Below are 25,268 nucleotides of genomic sequence, written 5' to 3'. Positions count from 1 at the left end.
ACATGCCTCTAGCAAGTTTAAGCCCACAGACAGCAAGCAGGCTTGCTTTCCTTAGGTGGTGTCTGTGAACCTGCAGCTTGGAAACCACTTTGACATTACCCAGGCGTGGTGGAGTTGCTGGTTCAGGCTGTGTTGACATAAGAAGTTCCAGTGAGAAAGGAGCCAGGATGTGATTTAAATCACAATAGCCTTCGTTTGGGTTGAGCTTCTTGCCTTCAGCTTGCGTGGCCTTGGCTTCTTTCCTTCAGGGGTGCCAGCCCAGCCACTCTCCCAGGTGAAGCTCTGCAGCATGGGTGCAGGTGCTTATTTAGGTGCCTGTTTTCCCATCTGGTGTCCATGAGCAGTCGGGAGGCAGATGCCTTGAGTATTCTATTTTTTTATTTGTAGTTCCGTGATTTGTTTTAGGTGCCCAGATTTGCAGTTCCCACTGCAGTTCAAACAAGACTGAGTCAGTGCTGCTGCTGTTAACATCACCTCGGGGAGTGAAACCCATTGAAACCAACACCTGCTGAAAAAACGTGTCTGGGAGCAGGGGGGGTTGGATGTTGGGTTGCTCTGCCAGGGAGCTGCAGCTGGGCACAGTCAGCACATCCAGTGGCTGGGCAGTGTGAAGCTCCTCAACTGCTCTCCAAGGGTCTGGGGAATCAGAGCTGGGTTGGTCTGCTTTTGCTCTGTCCTACCCTTTTCACAGCTACAAACCACAGTAAGATTTGGGAGTCCCTGGGCACCCATGAGCAGTGCTTTGAGGACATTGGCTTTGGGGCTTACATGTGTCAGAGATACTCAAGAAAATTGATCTAAAGTAACTTTTAGTGGATTAGTTAAATCACATTATGCCCCTTCGTGGATGCTCGCGCTCAGGATTTTGGGCCCTGATTTGGTTTAGCTTAATTCATTACTGAAAATTCACTTCAGAAATGACTTAGGGTTACTTGCATTTTGAACATGTGCATCTGTGTAAAGTGCTTTCTGTGGGTTAGCCAAACTCTGACAGAAACTGAATTTTTCAGAGTGCTTCCTACAGTGAGCTGTAGACAACAGGCCCTTACAGAGAGCCTTCCCTCTGCTTCCCATTCGTGGGAACTGGGGCTGACTTCAGCCTTGTTGGACCCTGAAGTCCTGCTGGGGAAATGGGCTCCTCTCTGCAGAGCTGGGCAGATCACGTGTCCTTTATTTTCCTGTTGTTTTAGCTCTCAACTACAGGTTGGGGATTTTCAGGCTGGTTTTCTTTCTGCAGAGAGTATGTGCAAGAAGAGGTACAGAGGAGAGTTACTGTTCTCATTTTCTCAGAAAAAGAACCAAACTTTTCTCTTTTTTTGTTCATCCAGTTATGAATTTTTAATTGACTCATTAGATTGAGTGGCTCTTTTTTGGCAGCAGCAAAGCCTGAAGGGAGACAGGTTTGTTAGCATCTCTATTCTCTCCACTTACGTGTGAAGTGGATGGGTTTGAAGCAGTGTTGATTTTAGGCTTGCTGCTCTGGGACCTTGGAATTGTTGTGTCCCATGGTTTGAGGAAAGAGCTGGAGGAGGAGTTTCTCCTCTTTTCCACCTGCATGATACAGCCCTGTGACAGGGGAGCTGGATGGACACTGGTGCAGCAGCATGTGGGGCTGCTGTCTGCCCCGGGACAGCTCAGCTTGCAGCAGAGCAGCTGGGATGTGTTCTGCTCCTGCCATCTGAGCATTGTTGAAGGCTGTGTCTCCAGGGCTCCGAGGCTGCTGAAAAATAATCTTGTCAGCTTCAGAGACATGCCAGTTTGGCTTGAAAGTACACTTCTGTCTATCTCATGAACAGCAGGCGTGGTTGGTTGTCCCTCTCCCATTTTTAGTGTCAGCTCCAGCTGCCTTTTCCTTCACTGAGACTTTGGCCATGGTCTAGTAGCACTTTGAAGACCTGATGTCTCTGATGGCCTGGAGTAAGAAGTACTCCCCAGGCACTCTGTGGGACTCTTATCTGAGTTTAGGCATGCAGCACAAGTGCTAATCTCACTGAAGCTAGGAATGAGGCCAGTCATGTGGTTCAAAGGCCTTCTGCCATGCGAACATGTGTATCAAGGCCTAATCTTCTTCACCACTCTTAAATTTCCTTCAGTTGCTTCAAAAACAAGCCTTTCTGTATCGTGCTGCTCCTCTTATCATCCCCCTCTGAGCTGCACCTTTGAGAAGATGGAGTTATACCTGGGCTGCAAGGTGTGTTAGGAGAATTTAGGACGTTTCAGACTGAGTTTCAGGTACTGAGGGAGGTGGAGTAAAAAAGAAAAAAAGTGGGGTGCTGCTTTTCAGGATGTTGTGGAACCACAGCCTTGTGATTGATTTATGAGAAGAGATCAGCCCATGTACAAAGTCTGCAACTCTGTTGTTTGCCTTCAGATTTCAGTTCCCTGAGGCGGACAAAAATTGCTGAGGCTAGTTCATGCTCTCTTACTTAAGGTGAGGGGAAAAGATTTTAGAAGATCTCATCTCCCACCCATTTAACACCAAGCTCACTGCCCAAGGTAGATGTTCAGGCAATACCTGCCATCAGAAGACAGAAAAGGACAAATCTGGAGAGCAGTCCCATCTTTGTTTAAATCAAGTGCATCGTTCTCTATGGTGACTAAAGAGAGATCCTACGTGTTACACTTGTAACTAGCTAGGCACTAGTGGCTGAAGACTTGGCTGCTTTTGGAAACTTCCCCTATCAGGCTTCTAAGCAACTGATAGGAATTTTGGCTTTGTGGTTGAATTGGGAAGACACTTGAGCGTACTGAAGAGGGGAGTTACAAAACTTAAATTGGACTGATTAAATCGTGGGTCTGGGGACTATGCACACAATTGTATTGGGGTCCTGCCTGTTGCTGGTTGTGAGAAGTAGTGTGGGCTGTTCATTCACTTTTCTAAGAAGTTAAGGACAGCAAAGGCTTTGCAGGTGAAGGAAGGCAGCATCCCAGAAGCACAGCGTCACCACTGACAGGACAGCAGTATTTTCCAGATTGTCACTGGAATTATCCCTTTTCTTAGTAACTCTTAAATTATGGGCAGAAGAGGAGGTTTCTGCACAGCAGTTTAGGTGATGAAGCTTCAGGAGTGCAAACTGAGGTGCTGGTTTGTGCTTCTTTTGATGGGCAAACTTGTGTTTTGCTGCAGGATAGAACTGAGCACGTGGCAGTTCCTTCAAGGAGCGTGAGTCACTGCAAATTTGTACTCCACTGTATCTCTGCAATGAGTTGTTTGTGTGCCTGTACCCTTACTTAGGTAACAGTGAAGAGGCCCAGGTCTAACCTCTTCAGAAGCGTCAGACTTTTATCTCAGTGTTTTTTCATCTGTGCTCCCAAAAATGTTGAGATCTTCTTCAGAGTAAGTGATTTGAGGGAAGAAATCAAGCTTTGAGGTTTTTCTTAAACAGGTAGTGATAGAGCGGGAGGAAAGGTTTCAAAGCTCTTGAGGGGGCGGCAGCTCTTTTAGTCTTTATTTTGGGGGAAGCAGCTGTACTGCATCAATCCTAAACAAGTTAAAGCAAAAAAATGAAAGGGGTTTGGATGGGAGAAGACCACAGTCTCCACGGTACCACAGGCTGGGAAGAAGCAATGTCAGTGCAGACTTGAGAAACAAGGAGCACTCAAACACAGCTGCCTTTGCAGTGGGCAGGAGCTGCTGTGGAGCTGGTAGTGCCTGCAGGGATGGTCACCAGGACCTTCTTCCAGCCAGGCTTAGGTCACAGAGGGCAGAGAAGCTTCGTGCTAGCTAGGTGCTATTCAGTGGCTGTCCGTCAGCATGGCCACACTTCTCTCTGCCGTTTCTTACTGGTCTCATCCTGCCCAGGTGGGTTGGTGCCTTGGCCTCTGCCCTGTTCTCCTGTGTCCTGCATTACCTGGGATGGCTCCCAGGGGCTCTGTGTGGTTTTTTGGCTGGTAGCCCCATTGTGGTGAAGTTTCTACGTTGTGCCATGCTTAGGAGTGGTGGTGGGCAAGGGCGTTGTTGGGGTGAAGAGCCATCTGCCTCTCTGCCTGACGTCAGGGCTGGCTGTGGCTCCGCGTGGTGGGGTCTCATCTCCTAATGCTGAGCTGCCCGAGGCACTTGCAGCTCTCTGCAGACCTGTACTCAGTCCATGGGCACTTAGACCATGCCTTTAGGAGTTTGTCTTCAGGATCCTCTGTGCCCTGCAGCTGTGACATTTAATTATGTGGCCACCTGCAAGCCCGTAGCTGGGACAGGGAGGACATCTGTAGGGTGTGTCTGAGAGACTTTGGTGGCACCGGAGGTGGAAGAAAGATTTATGCAGGCCAGACACTTAGCACTGGAAGGAAGGGGGCTGCATGTGTCTCAGATAAGCGTTGAAGAGAAGAAAGCAGGTCTCTCTTGCTGCACTTGCCACCAAAAACCTCCGGTATCTCTCTGCTGAGATTGAAAGTGTGTAGCAGGCAAGAAAAAGAAAGAATTTTATTATCCCATACCAGCTGCTGCTGCTTGTTGCCAGCAGCTTCCCTTCTTCTTTGTCAAGTGTTGCCATACGTGATCTGTCTGTGCACAGAGTGGAGGGAGAATGTCACGTCACAGTTTGGATTTGGGAGAGCACAGTCTGCTCCTGGGAACCTGGATGAGAGCAGTCACTTCTCTCCGCGTGGGGCACGTGGACCTCCGTGGCTGCTGGTTTATTCCAGCTGTCAACAGGGCTGAAGGTGGCTTTGCTTGAGGCAGGTGTCAAAGAGAGAGATGGCAATCTCAGAGACAAGGACCTACCAGTTCTGATAGAAGTCTTTGGGGGCTCTTCTTTATGTGCTTTTCCTTCTTTGTCTTCACCTGAGAGACAGGGAAAAGTGTTTGTCACTGCACTTGAGCGGGCAGCTTGTGTCCTGGGGAGACCAGGCTTTTTGCAGATGAGCAACAACAGGGCAAAAATCGAAATAAGCAGTTCAGCCTGTCCTGAAAGGTTGCAAAGGCTTCATCTCTGGAGGGTTTCAAGACCTGACAGGATCAAGCTCTGAACGGCCTTGTCTGACCTTATAGCTGACCCTGCTTGACCCTATAGCTGCACGACAGACCCCCAAGGTCCCTTCCACCCTGAATTGTCCTATGATCCTGTGATGAGCTACTTGGCTGCATTGCAGAAAGGAACCACTCTTAGGCAGCATTTTGGAGGGTTGGTGCTAAATAAAGCAGTTTGGAGGCTCAGAGCTAAATAATAGCGTAACACTGATGATCTCAACCAGGTGAGAACAGCAAGGACCTATTTTACACCCCCAAATTCTATTTTTTTCTGGCATATTTTTTATATTTCTTATTGTTCTTATTTCTCTAGTGAGGTTGGAGGAGTTTGTCTCTATTGCTCTGGTGTATGAAGGTGGAACTTGGAAATCCTAAGCACAGCTGTCCTGATCTCTCTGAGTCTGTCTCAGCAGCTTGGCTACCTCCTTGAAATATGTGTGTGCCTTATCTGGCCAAGCTGTGTGAGTTAACCAAAGTGAGCTGCAGGATTGGTGTTGTGCTGTGTGAGTTACATTCATCTTTGCCTGTTTGGGCTGTGCTTGTTGCAGTAATTAGCTCCCCAGAGGAGTAAAATGTCCTTCACTTTCAAATTACCCTTTAGCTGACATTAAAAAGGGATTTTTAAAAAACAAAAAATCAAATGCCTTCTTATAGGTGGTCCTTTGCAACGAGACACAGGGTATTTTGTTCTTACTGTCCTCCTTTACATGCTTAATTCTCTCTATAGTAACCTTCACAAAAAAATTGACCTATGCTCCTCTGCTTTTCCTTTCTCTTCCTGCTGTGGATGGAAAGGAAGTGTTTGTCTCTTAATGGGGGAGGAGTGAGGAGAGGTAAACATATTTACCTCTGGCAATTCCTATGGCCACAGCCTGGGGAATTGCACCCAGTTTGTGATGCTGCAGGCATCGGGCCCTATTGTGCTGCCAACTTGCTGCATGTCCCTGGATATGGCGGGCTCCATCTCCCTCACCATTTTCCAGCTGGTAAAATTAGGGATAATAGCACACAAGCCTTTCACAAAGTCTAAGCTAAATAATTGTAATGTGCTTTGAGCTCCTCAGATAGCGGGAGTTAAAAACAAAGGCTTATATTTCAGCTCTGCCTAGTAATAATGCAGAATAGGGTTCATCTCCTGTCCTGCTTAGTCATTTCTGCTATCTTAGAAGTGTAGCTGCCTAAGCTCACCCAATTTTCCCCTCTCAGAAGCTGTGAGGCTGATAGGCACTGCCAGACTGGGGGGCCGGTGATCCGCAGTGCCGTGGGCAGGGGCGTGGGAGCGCGGCACAGGCAACCCTGTGCTTTAGTCATGAACAATCTGGCAGTGAATTGCATGGGCTGGTTATTCCTTGTGCTTCCTAAACCACTCTTCTGTAGATAGCAGTCAGGTTAGAACTGATGGCTTTCAACAGAAGTCTCTGTGCGTGTCCTCGCATAGCGGGGCAGGGCTCACTCGTTTTGTGTGTCTTTATCTCATCCCCTGGTACTATATTTTCCTGCTGAACACTTCCAGTTACTCCTGTTTTGTTGCAGTATGCCATCTCCTTTTCTTTCCTCTTGGAATTGCTTGCCTGATTTTCACTTTCTTATTGTTGTATTACATGACATCACTTCTGTACCTCTGTCTGTGCAGGAGAAGTGGAACAAATTGTGGGCAGACTATGCCTAAAAAATGGATAATCCATTGTATCCGCTCTTTTGTTTCTTTCTTTGGGTTTTTTTTCCCCCTCCCTCGCCTTTCTGCCCTGTCCCTCAAAACCATGAGCAACTTGGTGGCATGACTTGCTTTGTGGGAAGGGCTCTCAGTTGGAGAACTGATTTTTTTTTTATGCCATCCACCTACCCATTTCTCAAAAACCTGGCATTAGACACATTTGGAACACATCGCTGTATTCCATATGTTTTTCCTGTATTGTCCCCTTTGAGGCAGAGGTACTTTTTTAAATTTAGCTAGCATGTGGAGAACAATTACGATAAGAATATGTGTCCTTTTTTGGACTTATCTGTACCCTTGTACCGATGCATTGTAAGAAAGAATGTATTCTAAAAGGCATTTCTAAAAATGTAAATTAATGTAGCCTCAGGCAATTGCACAGCCCTTCGCTCGCAGATCTAGGCTTGTCTTTAAAATGAGCCCTCTCGCTTCCAGACTTTCTATGTCCCTTCCTTGTCAGGAAGGCAGGCGTGGAATCCCGAATGCTGACTTGCCTTCAGACTGTGAAGAGCTGCAGTGTTTTGCTTGGGTGGGTTTCTGTGCAGTGCTGAGCCTGAACAGTAATATCAGAACAGTCAGCTAAAATGATCTTTGGAAACTAAAGCAGTCTTTCCTGAAAAAGCCTCTTTCCTCAAGGCTCAGAGTCGTGCCCTCCAGTCTGCTCTCTAACCATGTCTGGCTCCTCTCAGGCGTCCCTCAGGTTGATGGGAATGTGGCACTTGCTCTTTGCTGAGCCCTTTGCCTCCTCAGTGTCAATGAGGCTGCAAGGCTTGGGGTCCTCTGCTGCCCTGAAGGGAGTTGCTGAAAACAGCAACTCTGCTCAGACCATGTGCCCTTTTTGCTTCTCCTGCTGACTCTTCCCAGTTCCTGGTAAAATGCGGTAATCGTAATTGTCATAATTGTTTTATAGGATGCCTCTCAGTCTGTCCCTCTGAGTAGAGGGATTGGTGGCATAAGATGTTTGTGTATATTGACACAATGTGCTGAGAAGAGGTAAACGATGCAAAGGTTTCTAAGGAGGAGAGAAAAATCTTTAGTTAGAGATCCTGGTGCATTTGAATACCAGCTCTACCACAAGTGGGTTACTCAGCATCCTAGGTTCAAGCCTTGGGCAAAAGGTTGCCTGGTGTTGACAACAACCTAATGCTATCTCCCAACCTGAATTTAACATATTCTCCTAATGCCCTCTGGGCATCCCTGAACCTCTTCCCCCCCATCCTCCCCCAGATGATTACTTTTTCACTATATGCACAACTAAGAGAAGCTCTGGAAGACAAAAAAAAAAAAAAAATTACTGCGCAGAAAAGGAGAGCCAGAAGGAGCTGGACTGGGTCAGGCGAGCAGGTGGTGGAGCCAGCAGGCTGTAATGTGGGATGGGCAGAGCCTGGTACCGGCCTCCTCCCTCCTGTGCACTCGGCAGCTTTCCAGGGGCTGCTTCCTCCTCGCTGGAGGGGAGCTCAGGGACACCCATCTCTTCTTCCACCTGCACCTCCCCGCCAGTGATAGGTGCTGGGTAGCCAGCATGGCCTGGTGGCTCCCTGGCGTGGGGACCCGCTCCCAGTGCCAGTGGCAGAGCCCGCTGGCATTCCTGGCAGCCTTGCCGGAGCACCGGCTGGCGGGGGAGAGGCACGGAGTGTGCAGGTTTCTGTGCTCGTGTGCCTCCACAGAGTCTCTCGGCGTTAAATGGGGAAAGCGATGGCTGTGAGCGCAGCTGGTAACATATGGCACCCGTCCCCTGCCTTAGCAATTGCTCAGTGAACTCTGAAAGTGGAGTACAGTCCCCGTGGCTCCAGCCAGCTGCAGCGCTGAGAAATCCTGCGATGGAGCGGCCCCTTATTTGATTACCACTGAAAACTTCGCCTTCCACGTTGCCTATTTTTCCTGCTGTGCTTCCCTGCGGAGGTTTTTGCTGTGCTTACTCTTCCTCCCACTCCTCTTTCTGTTTGTTTTTTTTTTTTTTAATTTGTTTTCCCTGGAGGATTGCTTTATTTGTTCTTTAGTTCCAGCCCCTCAGACTTGGTTGCTCTGCACTTCCGTCGCTCTGCTGCCCTGAGAGGCAGGGGCAGCTGTTTCTGCTGTTAATGCCAATGCTTTCCTTGGGTTCTCTTGGAGAACAAGTAGGTCTGGTGATGAACAGTGGAGTCCCCACGAAGCAGAGGAGAAGTGCAGTGCCCATTGCTCAGCTCTGTGCCACGAAATGCTCCCTGTGTGTGGATGTGCGTCTTCTTGTTGAAAAATTATAAAACCGACAGAGTCAAACTGGTGGCCAGTGCTCAGGGAAACTGCAGAGCAGCCCAAGCCCAGTACCTCCTAGCAGCATTACCAATCTACATCAGATCCTTTTTGTCATCTCAGATAAGATAGCACTGAACTTGAAAGCGCACTGCTTCTGTCCCACCCTTAGTTCCGATGGTTTGGAATCCTTTATCTCTAATTTAGCGATGTTGCTATTGAGCGTCTGGGGAGAAGGGTTGGGGGGAGGAGGGGGAGATGGGGAGATTTATTCAGGTTTAAAGCTCCAGAGGGTCTCTGCCCTGCTTCTGCGACCCACAGGAGAGGGTAAGCAGTTCTTTGGTGTTTCTCAGAGGTAGGCTTTGGGTCCCACAGCAGCCTATTCCTCCTCCTTCAGCCCAGAGCCCTGGCAGGACTGGCCTTTCTCCCTTCTCCCTTCAGCTCCAGGTGGTTCAGGGCTTTGCTTTATGTGCTGAAAAGGAAACCTGACCTGCACTGGGACAGAGCTGCCCCCTTGGTAGGGAGAAGCTGGGGAGAGAAATTTTCCATCTTGATTCTGTGGCTGCCCTGTCAGTTTAGCCCTCTAACAGTTTTACAATCTTCATCTGATATAGGTTTAAGAGGATTTCCCTGGGCGCAGTGGAATTATTATAAGTCAGAGAGCAGTCTCCAGCTGATATTCCTTCAGCAAGTATTTATTTTAAGTGGGTTTAACAGTATTTAATTTTAAAAAAAACTTTCTGTTTTTTTCGTTGGTTTGGTTTTTTTTGGTTTTTTTGCCTGAGTTGTAAGTAAATTGTTTGTGTCATCAGAGAAGTAGAGCCTGAATAAAATGAAGAAATGTAATATTGCTTTCCAGGCTGGGGGTGGTGGAAGGAAAGCAGCAGCTGGAGGTGGGGAGGATAGAAGATAAAATAGTAATGTGGTGGGAAACGTAACATTATTCCATGCAGCACTGATTAGTAATACTGCCAAACAGCTGTTTAGAAATGGGAAATGTAATGGGAAGGAGGGCTGCAAGGAACATGAGAGTGCTGCAGGCACTGCTGGGTCATCATATGAGGAGGGGATGGCTTCTGTCAACCTTATATCTGCCCCCTGCGGTATCAGGGGCTGTGCTGCTGCAGCCCCCAGGAGCATGGGGGGCTGGGGGTGTCCCATCCATCCTCCCCGGCCCTTGTGGGATGGTGCTCAGCTGTTCTTACGCATAACATGCTCCCCCCAGTTTAGGAGTTTTGTGTCACCTTCAGAAAAGAGGGGCAGTGGCAACCTTTGGCATTGAGAAAGCTGTGCTTGTAGGAGAAAAATCTCTTTCTGAGCCACATGTGGGCTGTTTCTTTATCCTCTTCCCTCCCTCTGGCAGGCTTTATTGATGGCAGACGGCTCTGGGGCTGGATGTGTGTGTACACATCCAGAAGTCATGCTTAGTGAGAGCTGCCTTCTGGCCACCTGCACCCAGGCAGCTTCCTAGTCCTTGGAGTATTTCAGAGGATGCTAATGGAATGGGATTAGCCGCCCCACTTGCCCTTGCCATCAACAAGAGATGTTTCTGGAGAGCCTACAAAGAAAAGCCAGAGCTAACAGGGCAAACCCAAACAAAGGCGCTTTAGAATGCAGAGAGAAGCGTGATTTTTACCCTTAGGAGGCAAGAGGTGGGGCTGCTTTGCTCCCCATTTGAAGTCTGAATGAGCCTCTGCCTTAAGGGATCGTGGATAAGTGAGTTGGTACTAATGGGCTGGATGCCCTTCAGTGTCCCTGCTCTGCCCTGCTCCGTTTCCTTGACATTGCGTTTCAACATATTGCGCCCTTCAGGGCTTTATTCCTTACTGCTTGCGAGTTAAAATGATAACTTAGGGCTCTCCAAGGAAATGTGGAGCTAGGGATGCCTGCCCTGGGGAAGTGTGTCATGACAGGCAGGGTTTTCTGGACAGGAATGCCTCAGTCCTAGGCACGATGTGCTCTGAGCACTTAACTTGCTCAGACCCTGTCATCCTTCATTTTTAGCTGCCTATTCAAGAGAGCAAGATTTTTATAAAGCCATTTCTTACCAAAAGCATTTCCTGATTGTAACTTGTAATGCCAAACACACTGAGAGGGTGAGAAGGTTTAGAGAGATCAGTTTTCTTTATGGCATTGTGCTGCTGTATGGAAGCGAAGACATCCCAAAGCAGCAGGTTACTTATCAGAGGGTTAATGTTGGTCTCTCTGTCCACTGAAAAATTGCAGAAAAATTGCATCAGCGTGCCACAGATGACCACAGGTGCTCTGGCAGTCTGTTGTCACCTTTTGAGCTCTCTCAGGTATAGTGATGCCACCTGTCCACAGACAGGACTCCTTGCAAAGCTGCAGGTGATGGTTGTGCCCGACGGGTGGCCCACCTGGCACTGAGGCTGGAAGGGAGGAGCGCTGGCACAGCAACGTTCACCTATGGGGAAGGGAAAGTGGGTGGAGAGGTGGAGTTACCAGAGGCATGAGTCCATAATTTGGAGAGATTCTGTGCTTTGAAGAAGCTCCTTTGTTGTGGGTGCAGGCCAGAAGGGCTGCCCTGAGAGGGGCAGGTGCTCTGGCACAGTGTGAAAGATGGGCTATGGCCACAGGGGTGCTTCCAGCGTCTTCCCTTCTGCAGTCATGTCCTGGGCTGGTGTGTCACTATCCGGGGCTGCTACTCAGGCCTCACCTGTGTGCTGGCTCTGCAGAGGTTATCTCATGAGTAGAGTTAGGAGTGCTGCCCGGCATCCAAACAGCCCCTTGCAAGTACAGCAGCTGAAGCCAGATGAGTGTAGGAGCATATCTAGAGGACTGGTACAGGGAAAAGCATCCCTTTGCATGAGGGGTTCCTGCCTCCAGGCAGAGTCCTGGGGTGCAGGGTGAGCTGAGCCAAAGATGGAGCCCTTTGGCTGCTGTGAGATAGGGGATTATGGCAACCCTGCCCTTACTGGGGAAGAGGGAAGGTGCTGGTCATCCCAGTGCTGGGCAGTGTGAAGGAGAGCTAATGAAGGCTTGGAAGGCAGAGAGTGAGCGGAGGGAGATGGAGGCGAGGGAGCTAAAAACAAGCAAAAGGTGAGAGGAGGGAAGAAAGAGAGCTGAAAAGGGAGCAGGAAGAAAAGCGGGAGCAGCAGTACTGGGAAGGCAAGAGGAGGAGGGAGTGTGGAGGTGGCAGGTGTAAGACCTTGGATGGGAGTTTCTGTGCTGTTAAGAGCAGTGGGGTGTGTAGGTTGGCATCTTGGAGGTATTGAAGCAGGGAGAGCTGGAATGGGGATGCCCAGAAGAGGGACTGTGGTTGGGGTGGAAGGAGTGGTCCCTGCTCCCTCCTGCAATGGGAGGAGGCCTCAGAGCTGCCAGAGACATGGGTCCTTCTCCGTCTGGCCTCCTCCTCCAGGGCTTTGTGGGGGCTCTTCCCCTACCCTTTCCATGTGTCCTTTGAGTGCCCTAGATGCTGTTTCAGGCTTTTGACTCCAGAGCAGACAATGAGGGTTTCAGTGCTGTCTTCCATCAGGGCTGTCAGGATGCAGTAATTACCTTTGCACTGCTGCCTCCTACCCTTTATTCCTCTCCCTTTGTGACTGGGATGTCAGAGGCAGTGATGGTGCTTTGAGGAGCTCCTTTTGAAGTGACTTTGTGAGTCACAGGGACTGGTGAGCAGTGGGGAGTGAGCTGCTGGTGCCCAGCACTCTCAGATCGTTTCAGCTCCCTTGTGTCTGTGGCCAGAGCAGCGTGTCCTGCATGCCCATCCTCGGAGACACCGGGCTCCTCAGATCTCATCTGCTTAGTGGGGCTTGTGGTAAGGGTTTGATGTGGATGGAAGGAAGGGGAGAGAAGGAACCAGGATACCAGAGGCGTCCTGGGCTGGGCAGCAGTGCTGTGGGTTTGGGTTGTGCCCATGTGGCCGGGCTTAGCTGGAGCCTGTTGCTGTGAAAAGCGCAGCGCCGGCTCAGGGTGCTGCGTGGGTGCTGAGCTGCCCCGTGGCAGCAGTGGGATGAGTTTCTGCAGGCAGCCCTGTCACAGAGCATCACTACAGCAAGATGGACTTGCTGTCTCCTGTGGTATGTTCAGGCCACGGGATGCTCTGGTAGGGCTAAGTCAAGCTGGGTAACTGTGGACAGTTTGCACTAATGAGATGTTTTAGATGACACGTGTGCCCCCAGGAGCTGGAACTCTCCCCTCCTTGAATCTCTCACTGAAAGGCTAGAAGGTGCTTTCCATCACTGCTGAAGTGTCATGAGTTTGAGCCAGGCACCACAGTCCCAGTCCTATTACTGGTCCACAGGGCCACCCATCCTGTCCCTTACTATCTTCTGGTTGAGGTTGACAAGACCGAAATGTGAGTCCTCCCACTGACTGCCAGGACTTAGCACTGCTGTTGAGCGTTCAGGGATGCTGTGTGGAGCAGTAGGACAGCCAGCCAGCCTGTCTGTGAAACCCCTGTACACCAGCCAGAGCAGAGCCTGATTAAGCTTATGAAACCTGACAAGATCACAGCCCAAGGTGGTATTGCTGGAGGCTGCTTGACTGGGAACCATGTTCCTGTTGCAGCGGCACAAGCATTAGGGATATGTCTCTTGAAGCCTGTCATGACACACAGCTAGCCCCTGAGTAGGGAGCCTGTGAACGTCTCTCACAGCTGTTATCCTGCCAGCACAGTGCAGGAAGAACCTTCTCCCAAAAGGAGCACTGGCTGCATCTGCTTGCAAATGAGGAGCAGTTCCCCCCATCTTGGCTTTGAATGGATGGTCCCCTGAAGCAAATGCTGACCAGGGCACTGCTCTTTCAGCTCTGCAGGTACAGTGGTCTCTCCAGCTTGGCTAGTGTGTATGTCCCCAGAATAATCAGGCTTTTTGACCTGTGAAGGATATCCGCATAACCCTGCTGCTCTATCAATGGCCTGTGTCACTTTGACCCCACACAAGGAGCTGTTGCCCATCTGTCAGGGCATAGCAGTCAGTGCCTGAGGGTGCTGTGTGCTGCCTTCTGTAGGTCTGGGAGCTGGCAGAGCAGGGACTGCTGCAGGAGGCTCTGTGGTCTGCTCAGCATCAGCTAAAATAAGCTCTGAAGCCATGCATCCTATGGTACAACCTGGGTGGGAGACTACCTGATTCACCGCCTCTGCCTCGCAGCTATTGCAGGGATCTTCGTGCCACTCGTTGTGGATCTGCATGAGATCAGAGGCTTCTATTTCCTAGCAATCTGTATTTCTCACGCAGGCTCTGCCCTTGGATTCCTCCTGGTCGGATTTGTGTTCGTCTAGGAGAAGCAGCAGCAGCTTCTTAAACAGACCAGCTCTTACGCCTTTGTTTCCTTCAGCCCCACAGGGTTAATCTCCTTCTTGGCACCTGATTATTTGCTGCTGCAGGATGTGTGTTTGAAATTCTCATTTTGCTGGCTTTAATCCCCATCTGGGAGCTGTGTCCAGGTCTCAGGGGCTGGGGGCGGGTTAATACCTGAGCCCCCCCTGAGCAGCTCAGTCGCCTCTGCCTCTCCCCTCAGCTGGTGGCCCTCAGGTATCCCCGAGGGAGGTATTGAGGTGAATGGACCACTTCCCAAATGGTTATTAAGCATTTTGTGTTGCTTTGTGAGGCTGATGAGCATTGGTATTGCTGGCTTAGCAGCCGGCCTGCTGAGAGCCAGGGATGGAGGCTTGCAGGACTGCGTGGTCAGGCGAGAGATGGAGCTCCCTTCCTGCTCTTGCCATGAGCTCCTCTCCCTTCACATCTGAAGCACGTCAGGCATTGACACAGCTGGCACACAGCACTATATCCCCACAAGCCACCAGCTTCTCTCACCCTCCTGCAGCTCCAGCATTTTGCCTGGGTAATTGTCCCCAAAACTTTTCAAGCCATTTCTCCATCTTGCTGCCTTCTCCTTCCACCTCAGAGCTGCCCACAATTACCTTTTCAGTGTTCCTCTGCCACCCACTTGCCTTGATGCCTGGTCCAGGCTGTCATGCTGTCCCCCTCCCCTCTTCCAGTGTCCTTGCTTCTTTGGGGCAAGACCACTCCCAGTGGAGCCCAGGATGCTCTCTCTCCCTGCCCATATGCTCCCCCTTCTCCCCCAACCCCATGGGAAGCAGGTCTGCTCTCCCTAGCTCCTGCCCCCTGCTGTAAGTTATCCATTGTTTTTTAGGACGCTTGGTTTCCTCTCCCATTGGTTTTCCCCCCTCCAGGTGCTTCTGTCGGTGTGTTATTAGCTGGCACAGCAGCGAGGAGTGGTTCCCCGGGGTGCTCCCTCGCTGACATGAGCAGCAGACGGTGACTAAAACAGAGGCAGCTCAGCGCGCGCCGCGCTCGCTTTGTACCTCTCGTACTCCTCGCTGCCGCCGGGAGCTCAAACGGGATCGCAGATGTGGAATAAACGGGAGCGCTTTGAACAAGTGGCACCGTAATCCCTCCCTGCCCCCGCCCCTCTGCCCCCCTTTTTGCAGACATTAGTTTGATTAAAATTGCATGAGCCCACGCACGGGTGTATTTTATTTTATTTTTTTTATTTATCTCCTCCTAGTGAGAGGCTGGTTTGAGGTCTGCTTTGTGGGAAAGCAGCTGGAGGGATGCTGGGGAACTTGGGGTGTTTTAAAAACCTTTCCCTCTGCGGAGCTCACAGCCGGCTGCTGTGGGGCTGGTTGTACTGGTGAGACCTGCTTTTCCTGTGGGATGCTAAACACAAGCACCTTCTTCCCAGCAGAGCCTCAGGTCCTCACTAGTGGTGCCTGCGTGTGTGCTGGGCAGGCAGGAGCCCCTTCCAGCGGTGCTGTAGGGCAGCAGCATCTGGAAGGGTGCAGTAGGGTTGCTCCGGCAAAATTTCACCCAGGGCTGTCCACATTACTGAGGGCACCTCCAAGGCTGAGGGTGGGTATAAATAGCCAGCATAAAATATAGGGATTGATTCACAGTATAGATGAAGCAAAAATAGATTAATTCTTTTTCAGCCAGGTTTGTGCACCCAGATTGGCCACAAGTAAAGTCTTCATTACCATTCGAAGCAGCCTTCTGTCTCCTCTAGAAATGGGGAGAGTTAGATGGCTTTGTTCTGCAGTCCTACTCCCTTCTGTAAATGCAGTATTTTTGCCAATGCTGTGGCAGTGCTATGTCAAAACTCCTTGGTGGGCATCTATAGGATAGGCTGTCTTACTGCCTCACCCAGGGGCATGCCCGGTTCAGCTTTTGCGTGTTTTCCCCTGTTTTGGAAAAGGAAGATGCTGTTTCCTTCCCTTCAGGAGGGTTTAGTTTTAATGAAACGTTTGCAAAGTGCAGTATAACCCCCCAGTGAGGGCTCTCTTGCACTCCAAGCGTGGTTTCCTTGTCTGTATCTTTGTCACGCCCTCCTTGTGCCTCTGCGTTTTTCCCTAGGCAGAGCAGTGAGGTAAAGGGGCCGGCAGCTCCCACGTGTGCTTATCCCAGGGCATTATGAGCTGCCTGGGGGTTTAATCTTTCTTCTCAGCCATCACTGTGCAGCAGAGGGCTCTGGGGAGATGGACTGGGGTAGCTGGCATCCCAGCTGGCTGCTCAGCCCTGAACTCCCCCAGCTCAGCCGCTCTCTCAGGTCTGCAAGCCCGTGCACTTTCTAGAAGGTGGAAATGCAGGGGGAGCTGTATGTTCCCAGCAGAAGACAGCTTCTTCTCTTCCTTCTTGCCCACAGGGATGAAGTGGCTGTGTAGTGTCTAAAGGAGAGCGAGGTTTCATGCAATAGCAGTGCAGGGCCCCGATGGGGTGCTCTGTGCAAGGGGTTCAGAACCCCATGGGGTCCTTCTGCTCTAAGGCAAGAGGAGCTCCCCGCAGCCCTTGCCATAATCGGGTGTCCCCTGGCATGGAGTGCCTTTTGTGACACCTTCCTTCAGAAGGAGTGACCCCTCTGTTGGGCGGTGGGACAGAGATGTGCTTCACAAGAGTCCCTGTCAATGCCTCCACCCGCAGGTGTTGCTGCAGGGCGCAGTTCCCCAGGTTTGATGGGTATGTGACCTGCAGGACACAATTCCCTGGCTTCGATGGGAGTGTGGCTGCTTGCCTTCCCCATGGACTGGAAATCTTTGCTGGCTGGTAGGGCTTAGCATAACAAAGCATCAGGTGAGAGGGAGGCATTGAATTTCAATAAACCAGCAACTGGGGAATGAAATCTCCTTGCTTCTAATTCCAACCCAGGCGCCCCTCTTGCTTACCTTGGAGCAAATCTGCTGTAATGCATAGGAAACAGCTCAGCAACTGCAGCTCTGGCTGTCGTCGAAGTGCAGGCTGAGGTTTATTAAAGACCTGAAGAGGTCTGTAAAAAAAAAAAAAAAAAATTTATGCCCTTCTTGGGCTTAATCATTGCAAGGTAAATATTTGAATAGGTACGGGCAAGCATTTTGCTGAAATTGGATGATTCCTTTCATATTTATGTTTGGTTACGCTTGCTCCGCTTGTATTTGGATGCTTGGCCATGGGCGGAGAGGGAGGTGAGGGATGAAAGGGACTTAGTACAGAGAGAGGAAAACAGGAGCAGGGAGTGATTAGAATGGAGAAGAAAGCAAAGGAAACTACTGAAGGTTAAAAATAATAACAATTAGGCTAGGGGGAACCAAGAAGAGGCAGAAAAATAAATCAGGGCCTTTGAAGAAAAAGGGGATAGACAGTGAAGCCTTTTATTAAACTCTAAATGGCTGACTCTGAAGATAAATGAGCTTGCAAAGAAACAATGAAAATAATAAAAAGTGGAAGATGGGAAGGAGGGAAATATTTAAAAGGAAAATGAGAGGTTTTCACGGGTGTGTGCGATTGAGCATGTCAGCAGAGATGCTCCATAATCTGCTCTAATCTAATAATGTGACAGCTACTGGGGGCTTTGGAAAAACAAACATAGCCCAAACCTTGCAATTATTTTTCAGGTTAGGTGAAGTTTCCTGAGTGTGTAAAGCTGATGGTGTCCTCCTTTTGTGCCTCTCTGGGGCTGCAGGTTATAATCCAGCCTTTCCTTTCTGGGATGTGTCCGGAGCTGCTGCACGGACAGTAAGCAAAGCCTCTCCCAGGGCACTGCTGGCTTTTGTTCAGGTGCAGGGAGGCTGGAGAGGCAGTGATTCAGTGCTTGCTTCGGGTTGCACAGCCAACAAGGTGCTCCCGCCACCAGACAGCAAAGGAAAGGGACTTTGATCATGCTTTGGGAAATCCTGCCATTTCCCACCCAAAATGTTGTGCTGCAGAGGGCTGTTGCCCTGTTTTGGTTTGTTTTGCTGTGTCAGTGGAGGTGGTTGGTGATTTTGGGATAGAAGGGTCATGGCACCCCGCTTGCTAAGAAGGAGCCAACCTCCTGTTGGGCTACTGTGAGGATTTGTAAGGTGGCCACTTCTTTCTCTGTAGGTCATTGGCACTGTGGGGGGTTTCTTGGCTTGGTAGGACATGCTTCTGATGGATGAAGATGTCAGACTCTGCTCCGGGGAGTTGTGACGTTGTGTGCATTTCTGGGAGGTCAGGTCTGACCCACAGACAGGCAGGTGGAGGAATATGGTTGTTCCAAAGCAGCCTGGGATCTTCAGTGCTGCCCATCTCTGGGAGTAGCTGTGCACACAAATGGGGAGACTGAGTTCAATGACCTTGCTTTTCCTCTTTTCCCAGTGGAGGAATTTCTTTAAGGTGTGCCTGACTCCCACCAGGGACTGTCTTGGTGCCATCCACTAGCCATCCATGTGTCAATCCTTCTGTGGAAATAACATTTCCAGGAGGGAGCCAGTGCTGCATAGTTACATGGAAAGTCCTACCTCAAAACCTCTCTCTACAGTGTATTGGTCAGCACCTAGGACAAAACCACAGCAGTCACCACAATCTCTAGAGGTGGAAAACAGATATATGACTCTTTCCCTTAAAGGAAAAACATTGAATCAGAGGGACCTAACTGCTTGAAATAAATGCAGGGGAAAAAAAAAAAAAAGGTAGGAGGAGACTGATGGAGGTGAAACTCAGGAAGCCAGTGCTGGTAGCCCCTGTTAGGCTGCACATCCACCCACTATGTCTCTACTGCTGTGTTCAGGGTGAACATGACACATTTCTTGGGGATGTGGCTGCTTCTTACCCACTCTCAGGCTGTGTTTCCACAGGCAAAATCTTGTGGGCCATAGGAAAGAGTTCCCAAGCCAGACTTACCCAAAGCTAGTGGAAGGCCATGCTCTCAATGTTCTGAGTGTGGTGGCGTGGACCTCAGCAGCTCTGTGGATAAAGGAGGAGCATTTGCCAGCCTCCTAGGAATTTAATCTTCACATTTTTTCTCATACTGTTTCTGGGTACTCCTGGGGGCTGAATTTGCATTGGTGGCATGAAAGGAATTGGCTTTTCACTTGAAACGTGTGAGGTAGTGAGTTTTGCATTTTGCCTGTGTGTCTTTTCCACAATCTCATTACCCCCACCCCTTTGTGGATACCCTTAAATTCCTGAAATTATCAAGGAGAACTGCATGGATTAGAGTCTGCTACAAATATCTGTTTCAACAGCAAGGATAAGAGGCTGCATTAGTTTAACTGAAATCGCTTTGTGTAAATTTTTCTGGCATAAACCAGACCTTAATAGATCCACAATGTCTGAGGATGATCGAGTACTCAAATAAACTTGCAATGAATTTTATGGGAAAATAGCTTTCTGTCTCTTTTATGTTGTGGTTTTGGGGTTTTTTTTCTAGAGATGGCTAGAAGAATGAACATTTTTCTTAAGGATGTTTGGGCTTTTTTCTTTTTTAAATCACTCCCTGCTTATTTATTTTGGGGCAGCAGTGTACAATGTTGCTGTATGGTCTGTTTTGCTATAGAGGGGTGGCATTTCAAAGAACCAGGCTAAAAGAGCTGCTTGTGGAGCCTCAGGTGTGGCTGTCTCTGCTAACAGGCCCCAGGTAGAGAGAGAGTCCTTCCCAAGGAATTTCTTTCCCAGGTGTGCCTGTTAATGGGAGCTGTAAGAGTCCGGCTGAAGCTCCCTTCCCTTATGTATTGATTTCCCCCCTCTCCCATCTGTGCTGTCATGGTTCCACTAGTTCTTCAGTCACCCTTGAGTTTGCCAGGGCACAGGAGACTTGAATGCTTAATGTGCTCAAGGAAGGGTTTTAGAACACAGAAAAGCCCCACCAGAATCATTACGTGGAAAAAGAAAAAAGCCTTCATACCATTTTAATGTAACAGGAAAAAAAAGAAACAGTCTAAAGCTCTTTTCTTCTTCGTTTTTGAAGGCTGTGTTTATAGGAATTTAGCTGTGATCTGAAATACGATAGCCTTTAAAACTGTCCTGCTTTGTTACAGGGAACAAAACAGTGATAAGCAAGAAGGGAGGATGTGTCCTAGCTATGGCACAAAACAAGGCTCTTGAGTCTACCTTCAGTGGGATTTTTTGTTTGAGTGGGTCCCCTGTTTTAGACAGGATGGAATGCTGATGCCAGTGCTAACTTTGATGGAGATTTTTGTAAAAGGAAGAAGAAATGTGGGCAGAAGAACTAGTGAAGTTTGGTTTCCTGTGGGTTTTGCTTCATGGTTGAGTTGCTAAGTATCTAATAAAGTGCAGTCACTGGTTATCCTTGATTGCCATACCCCCCTGCTTATCTTCCAGGCAACTTCTTTGGTGTCTGAGGGTTGACCAAACATTTGATTGTTTCCCACAGAGAAATACTAGTATGTGGTGGGTTTCTCTTCTGCTTCTCCAGCTGTTTAATGAAACCTGTGAAACTTATTCTTGAACTGCTGTCTTATCTCTCACTTTGAGAACTTTAGCCACTCTCAAAGCAGAGGCCACTTGCTAAAGTTAGGTGGGAAACAGGTGCACACACTACCCTGTCAGGAGGTGCTGTCTCCTCTGGAAGCCTAAAAATCTGTAGAAGGAGGTCAGCCTGAGAACATTTACCAGCCAGAGGCTGGTACAAAAGGTGCAGATGGAAGAAGATACTGTCCAAGAATCTTGCAGTGCTGAGAAGCCCCTCCTGAAGACTCTTGTCTTTCATCAGTCTTAAAAGCATTACCTTCTGTCTTGCTCCCTGATTTTTCTTTCATAGCAGCCCAGGACATTTAGAGATCCCTCTTTCTGTAACTGCTGAGAACTTCCCTCACCCTCCTTCTGCTCAAGAGTCATTTCAGGCTGATGTGAGTTGGTGGTGTTTCCATTATGCTGTGCTTTTCTCCATCTGCTGAGCTGACAGCAACCAGCAGAGTACTTGCTGCTGTTCCCAGGCATTTCTCTCTGGGTGTCTCAGCCAGTTAAACTCCAGAGCCCACCTCTGCCCAGGGCATTCCTGGGAAGCAGCCTAAGTGAAATGCTTCATGCTGGCAGTTTTGCCATTTACCTACAGGATAGGGAGCAGCAGCTGGGAAGCTGGCAGCTTGCAGAGCCTTTTGCACTCAGGTGCAATGGTGAAACAAGGACAGTGGGAAAACGGGAGCTGTCCGTGGCTCTGGGGACAGGAGTGTGTCAAGTGGGCTTGGCTCTCACTCAGAGGCTTCACCAGTAGAAGGGCTGCAGGCCCTATAAATAAAATGCTGAATTCTGCTGGAGTCAGTGCTATTGATCCTGCACTGGAGACATCGTGGAAACTTCCTATTTACTAGTTTATTTTGTGACTTATTTTCTTTACTGTTTTGAGTGGGTTTCTTAATGCACTGCTTTGATGCACTGTGTACCTTTGGGTTAATGATAGGTGCTCCAAAAGCATCTTCTCCTTACTTTAATGAGATATTTATTTCCTGAACAGTTATTTTTAAATGCCCACACTCTCCTGCAAAGGATTTGGGGTATCCTGGAAAACTTGGAGCACTCTGCCCTAGGAGTGTGGGAACCTAGAATGCAGAAAATATTTCTCTGCCTGTTTTGAAAGGTTTTACCCCCCTGGACAGTACTGGTTTTGACCTTTGTCTGTGGGAAAATTTGCCTAGCCTCTGGGAAGAATTTGAATCTACAATGGTGTGAATTAGGTGATAGAATACTATGTGAGATTATCACAGGGTGAAAAATTTAGAGTTTTTAGGTCTATTTGCATAGTAAATAGATAGAAGTAGAAAACCTCAAAATGGAGGATAAGTTGTAGTTAAAAGCTTCTTTTTCCTTCTTCACTAACTCCATATTTTGCAGCAATACTGGTTTGGGATGATTGGATACAGAATTCCGCAGTTCCTGTCTATGTGATTAAGGAACTTGTTGGACGCTGGTAAAAAAAGTGGAAATATCTTGTTTTAAGCTTTCATTGGGTAATTTACCTTTAAAAAGGCTGTGAAATCTTGATAAGTCGTCTTCTTGCTGCATTCTCTGCTCTGTGCTATGTCTAAGCCATGCCAGTGGCTTGTACTCCTTAGATAAGAATGAATAAACACCTACCTGGAGACTGAGAAGCATGAAGTCCCATTCGCCTCCTTTTCTCTCCTGGCAAAAATCTACATGTCTCCCCCATCAGGGAAGACAACAATTAATGATGCAGACAGCATTGTAGGAGACCTGCCTGTATTTTGGAGGAGTCTGAGCTTTCCCTTCTGACTGTAACCATCAGTGGTGTGTCTGTGCTGCTGAGATCAGCACATATAAAAATAAATACATTTATTAAAAGATTTTAATACAGAGATACCAGGCTCTCTCATGCTGGTATCTCAGCTGGTTGTGCATGTCACATTAGCTTCTCCAGACTAGCTCATTGCTACACAATTGCACTTTTTGCAGTCTGCAAAGCCCAGAAGTTTCAAGGAGAGCATTTCACCTGCCTTTTACTTACCTTCTGTCCCTCAAATTACCACCACCTGAACTAGAAGAAACTTGGAGAGGAGAGATTACCATAGCCATGTGAGTAAGAGGCAAAATTGCAGAAGTACTGTAGGAAATAAACTCCTCCAGAAAACAGATTTGCAGAAGTGGACGTTACCTTGTTTTATCTGTGTTACCTTGACCAGATGTCAGAAGACTGTCAACTGTTTGGCTGGATTTGCTTTATTCATCTTAATTCTGCTCTCCTCAGTCTCTAGTAAAGGAGGAGAGCAGGTGGTCCTTGTGGCTGGGGAACTTGGACTCCATCCTGCAAGAGCCAGACTGTGCCTTTCATTCATCATGAGAGTGCCAGCTTTAGAGTAACAGTTCTGACCTGCCAAAACCTTGTTGGAAGAAAGTAGCTTGGAAATATGCAAAAGAGCCACCACCCTTCCTTCCAGCTTCCAGAAATCCCTCCAGCTCATGCTGACTTTGTGGCTCGCTAGATGGTTATTGTCTGCTGAAGATGTATGTTTGTGTAACATGTTATGAATAATTTCCATGCTTTAAAGAGGACTGATAGATGAAGAAAAGATTTCCACTTAGTTTGTATGGGTTTGGTTTTCTTCCTTAGATTTCAAAACTTCTTTTCATCTGCTTATTAGCCATCCTGTGTCTCTCAGTAATCCGCATGTGAAGGATATGATTCTCTCCTTCCCTGTCTGTGCATCAGGATGCTGGTCTTTTCTCTTTGTCTTTCCATGGGAACTTAAGACCCAGACCTGGGCTGAACAGGAATTTGGGCTATAATAATAGGGAGTAAAGCCTAATTCTCTGCTTTCTTCGGTACTTTGCTTGTGAGGGTTGAAATGCCCTGTTCCTGTGTGTTCAGCAGAAAAGTGGGATTTGGACTCAGATTCTGCTTGTAAAAACCATCTCCCAAGTCTTGGTCTGTGTTGTCTTGCCCTGGAGGCAAAAATAAATCACTGCTGAGCCTAAGGAGTGGGCCAGAAGGGGATATTGAAGTTGTGGTCATGGGCTTTGCATCTCTAGGGACAGGTTAGATGCCCAAAGGCAGATGGGAGAAAAGTGCTTGCAGGTCTCAAAACCTTCATTATTGAATAAGTGAAGGAAAAACAGCTCTCACGTGCACACCTTGACCTCCTGTGTGATCTCTGCCGAGCTTTTGAAGCGGGGGCACTAATCTCTGAAAGCAGTTCTTGCACTCTTATCTCCTGGTGTTGCTTGTATAGTCGAGGTAGAGGAGAATGAATCCTCCTTGAAAATTGATTTTTGAGAGGGGTGACTTACCTGACTACAAAGCACCACAAACATTATTATAGTCCAGGGGGAATGTGGCCTGAAATGTGTTTTGAAATGATACTACACGACTCTCCCTGTTCAGCTGTTGGTATTGCCTGCCTGCCTAAGTGCACTAGGTGGAATGAAATCAGGCTTTTCAAAAAATTGGAGAAAAGAGGATTTTCTAAGCTTCCTATTTTTGTCATTTCTTAACTTCAGCTTCAGAGGTGTAAAACATTAAGACAGCATTGCCTGCACAGCTTCGGAGGAGCCCAAGCTGCGTCAGCTCTGTGTTTGCTCCTTTCTGCTTTCCCTGCCTGTCCTGCAGGCTCCAGGAGGCTGTGGCTTAGCAGGTTGCCGTGTGCCGGTTTAAGCCACAGCAAATTCCCACATGCCTGCTCTTAGCTCACAAGTGCTGTTAAGTAAAACACATCAGCTTAACCCTCGGTGGAAGAGTTGCGTGCTGATGCGCTCTGCCCTCGTGTTTGCAGTGGCTTAGGCTTGCCTTAAGCTGCGGTAGCTCGCTGCTGGTGCTCAGGATCAGTGGGAGAGCTAAACCCTCACAGAGGTGAGATTGTGGAAGAGGGAGGGAGGCAGAGGAGGGATTTGTGGTCTGTCTCACCTTGGCTTGCTGCTGGAGGTTATTGCCTCCACAGGTGAGAGGCCGGTGTGGTGCACAGTGGTCTGCAGCCCACTGCTGACTTCCCTGGCTGTCTCCCCCGGGCGCTGCTTTGGAGGGGTCTGTGGGATGCTTGGTGGGACTGGGCTGGGCTGGTAGCCTGACCAGCTGTCACTGAACACAGCAGCTGGGGCAGGGACAAGTCCCAGGGCTAGCGTCACCCAAGGCAGAGCCAGGGTGTGAGCGTTACCTTCAGGAGAGCTGTGAGAGCTGGGCAGTGCCACAGTGTGCCTGGGTCGTGTCTGGGTGTGCTGTGACCACAGAGCCCATCCAGGAACCACCTCCTGTCAAGTGCTGGGTAGCACAGCAGGGACATTCAGCCTGTCACCAGGCACAAGTTTCCTTGTTGCAGAGACGCAAACATCCGTGTCCTTTTGGATGTCATCTCTGCCACCTCCTCAAACCTATTTTTTACTTACAGGCTGATTTGCACAGTCCCTGCAGAGAGCGTCTACCTCTCAGAACAGGATTGCAAAAAAAGCGTGCATGTGTGAGGGAGTAAAGGTTTTCCTTCCTGAGCTGGCTGGGAGATGGCAGCAGGGATGAATCCTGTGCTCTCTGCCGTGCACCCAGCACTCCTCGGCTGCCTCTCCGTCCCCAGCATCTCTGCCCTTTGGGCTGCTGTTGTCAGGGTTCGCTCCACTGATGCTCCAGATAATTTTTGCTTAATGAACAAATGATGACTCTCACTGCTGGGTGCCGCCTTGTCCTTTTACCACCCCTTTC

The 25,268-nt window shown here is 48.9% G+C and overlaps 1 protein-coding gene across 2 annotated transcripts in view; it reads left to right on the top strand.

Annotated features, from left to right (window-relative positions):
• The window catches only part of IGSF3 (immunoglobulin superfamily member 3), a 95,056-nt gene that overhangs the window by 28,722 nt on the left and 41,066 nt on the right, over nt 1–25,268 (top strand). The window lies entirely within an intron of this gene.

Source organism: Aphelocoma coerulescens, chromosome 1 (assembly GCF_041296385.1).
Source record: "Aphelocoma coerulescens isolate FSJ_1873_10779 chromosome 1, UR_Acoe_1.0, whole genome shotgun sequence".
Lineage (NCBI taxonomy): Eukaryota > Metazoa > Chordata > Aves > Passeriformes > Corvidae > Aphelocoma > Aphelocoma coerulescens.
The sequence above is the reverse complement of the archived record's forward strand: the minus strand, read 5'-3'. Positions and strand labels throughout refer to the sequence as shown.